Source organism: Papaver somniferum, chromosome 2 (genome assembly GCF_003573695.1).
Source record: "Papaver somniferum cultivar HN1 chromosome 2, ASM357369v1, whole genome shotgun sequence".
Classification (NCBI taxonomy): domain Eukaryota; kingdom Viridiplantae; phylum Streptophyta; class Magnoliopsida; order Ranunculales; family Papaveraceae; genus Papaver; species Papaver somniferum.
The window spans coordinates 34022548-34026056 of NC_039359.1; the positions used below are offsets into that span (position 1 = coordinate 34022548).

Consider the following 3509-nt stretch of genomic DNA (forward strand, 5'->3'; position numbering starts at 1 on the left):
CGAATGAAGATTTTTTTGGAAAACCAGTTTGGGGTTTTTTCTCATATTCGGCAGTAAACTACTATCTTGGAACTACCGAATATACATATTTGGTACTCAGTGTGTTATATTCGTAAGTTTATTCGAGAAATTATCTACCGAATCTGGGTAGTTCATGGCATTCAATGCATGCAATAATCGGTTTTTCTTGTTTACCAAAGCACACAAACGCATGCAAATCGGGTATTTGAGTTTCTTAACACAATACCTGTGTTTTACATGCATCGTTAGCTTCAATATCAGGCGATTCTCTATTTTCTTCCATGAAAGGGTCGTCTAGGTTTTCCTCTCCACAAAAGTTTGGATCATTCAACATATACCCCAAATCGTCTTCTCTAAACGGTTGCGAACCCTCAACATTTTGTTCTTCGCCATGATTCTCACCTTCTTCTTCATATCCATCCATTTTTGTAGTGATAAAATGGGTTTTCCCTTTTTTCCTTCACCTTCTTCTCTATAACTCTAGCAACTCAAAAATGAAAAATAAATGGAAAAAATGAAACAGAAATCATTCTAATACTGCACCGACTACAATCGGAAGTCTGGGTAATATTTTGGCTTCCGATTGCAATCGGAGGATAAAAATGTTATCATATCATCCGAATATATAAGGATAATTTTGCCATTACGAATTACGCGAGATAAGGGCTGGCTACATTTTTCCTTTGGATGACCTTTTTTGTTTTATTGTTGGCCGCTAAATCCTTTTGAATGGCCCCTAAAAACGCGAGGGTTATAAACACCCCTACTATTCACGACACTTTACTAATACCCTTATCAACTTTATTTATACCCCTACAGTTTCGAAGGAATTCCATTCTATCGTTAATACCAAATTCACCCTTCGTATCTATGATAGATTTACTTCTGATTTTTTTCCCTTTTCCTTCTCTCCTAAGTCTCATTCTCTTTCACGACATCTACTGCTACCACGGTACCACCACCTCTGCCTCCGCCTCCTAGGAAGACAAATGGTTTCATTTCCAATTTCGAATCTCAAAAATATCTCTCTTTCTTCTTCCTCTCCTCACCCATCACCACCACCACTGTTATCTCTACCTTTTTCAGTTTGTTGATACGTTTTGAGAATTGATTTCGGAGATCGATCAACGTCCTCTTTAAGAACAATCGACATGAAGAATAAATAGGTAAAACAATCAATTATGTGTTTAATCTTGTTAACGTTTCTTATGATTTTGGTTTGGATACTGATTCAATTAATTTCATCAAAATCAAATTTCTAATCTTCGGTAATTTTTTTAATTTACATCTGCTGTTTCATTACTCCTTGACCTAGGGTTACTGATTTTGATTCATAAATTTCATCGGAATGAATTTGGTGGTCAATTTGATTTCATAATCTACAAACAAGAAAGAATGCATCTTTATATGTAATTTGTATTTTTCACGGTTTACTAGTTTCATGATGTTTGTAGAGATTGTTGATTTCACTGTATAATTTTGATCTTTTGAAAGTGATTGATTTTGTATTTGTAAATTAGAGGAGAAGCATCTGAATTTTTCTTTCCTAAACTACACATGAAATGTGTGTTTAGGTGCATTTTGCGGGCATCATTTGATTCAGTTGAAGCTATTAAGTTTGGTAATTACTCCAATTATTGGCTTGGTTACGTCGTGCTTTCTGGAATTCAATGGCACATAAGATAAATAGCTACCCGGTTAAAATTATGGAGTTGCTGCAATCAATGCCTTTGCATCGAATTACATGTGGCAGGTACTCATTTGATAACGCATTTTTATTGAGGTTGTAATGTTCTAGTCCCCACCATTTGATGGTATAACTGGATTACAAGCTTGTTGTCTTGTAAAATCCATTGTGGAAGATAGATGGTGGCCATACATCAAAACCAAGATACCAAAACCAATTCAGGTCATGGAAATAATTCAACTCAATTTCTATTATGGAGTAATTTTTTATGAATCACTTAACGGTGCTCGACTTAGTGGTTGCAGTATCCGGTCACAGAGAACAACTTTAAGATTCAAGAGTCACTTGTAGCAAAACTCTAAGGTTCTAATATTTGGGATAAATACTACCCACTATGACGCGGTTGCTAATTCTTTCGTTGGGATAGTACTTTCTGCTGGACTGAATTCAGGTTGGTTCCACAATTCCCAACTTATTGTTGCCATTAACACATTCTGAATTGTTTTTGAGTTTTCCTTGATACCATAGACTGTCATAGAAAGGACTTATATGGTACGGTAGTCAGCAGACTAGTTTTGTTATATGAGACACTTTGAGAGGTCATTGAACTGACACCAGTAGTTAGTTCAGATTGTTAGGCAACAATTATAGAATTCCATCACTTGAACTTGTATTAATTGTCGGACGCTCTTGCTTGTTGTCTTTTAACACAATAATTAGTTTAGGAAGAAATGAAGAATTTTGAATGGACAGTTCCAGATGAGAAATGAGGATCGCAGTCCACGTGAAAATTGTTTGCTTAGTCATAATCTATCTTCCATGAAAAAGTTTGGCTTATTCATGTACACCATATTGTGGGATCAACTTCATTTCCAGATAATAGTTTCACAGGGGTTGTCATAAAGCTTATCACTCTGTGTGTGTTGGAAAGGATCCTTCATTTCCAGAAACGGGGGAGCCTTTGATATGTAGTAAGACACTCACCATTTTGCTCACCTTTTTGTTTTTGGCCGTACATGCATGCACATGTCCATATACAGATAGGTAGAGTGTCTGTTACAGTGCAGTAAACAGAAGGTAGAGTGACTGTTATACAATGTTCTTACTGCATGTTAAATGCATTTTATCCCTGGTGCTTACCTAGATATTGGTGGTATTGTCTCTTGATGCATTTATTGATTGATTCGGTAAGTTAATTTGCTTAATTAATAGGAAGTTGAGAAACATCCAAGTATTATATTTAGTCATTTAGACGAACTTGTGGTGTAATGGTAGAACAACTGATTCTACATCAGAAAGCGCGTGTTCGATTCACGTCAGGTTCACTAATTATAGTACATTAATTTTTGGGATCAACATTGGTTGTTGACACCAGATTTTGGGATCAACTTAGGATGTTGACACCAGATTTTGGGATCAACTTTGGTTGTTGACGACGTATTATTTTTTTTTTTATTTTTCTTAGTTTCAGATTTTTGTTTTGAGGATCAACTTCGGTTGTTGACACCAGATTTTGGGATCAACTTCAGTTGTTGAGGCCATTTTTTTTTTCTTTCTTATTTTCAGATTTTTGTTTTGGGGATCAACTTTGGTTGTTAATACCAGATTTTGGGATCAACTTCGGTTGTTGGCGCCATATTACCTTTTTTTATCATTTTTTTGATTTTTGTTTTAGGGATCAACTTCTATTGTTGACACCATATTGTGGGATCAACTTCGGTTGTTGACGCGATATTATTTTTTTCTTTCTTATTTTCTGATTTTTGCTTTGAGGATCAACTTCGGTTGTTGACAGCACCGG

The 3509-nt window shown here is 35.6% G+C and overlaps 1 long non-coding RNA gene across 1 annotated transcript; it reads left to right on the forward strand.

The window, feature by feature from the left end:
* The first annotated feature begins 883 nt into the window (after positions 1-883).
* LOC113347329 lies at positions 884-2853 on the forward strand. The gene is made up of 2 exons (XR_003358880.1): positions 884-1187; positions 1596-2853. It is a non-coding gene; the product is annotated as an uncharacterized LOC113347329 (long non-coding RNA).
* The last annotated feature ends 656 nt before the right edge of the window (positions 2854-3509 follow it).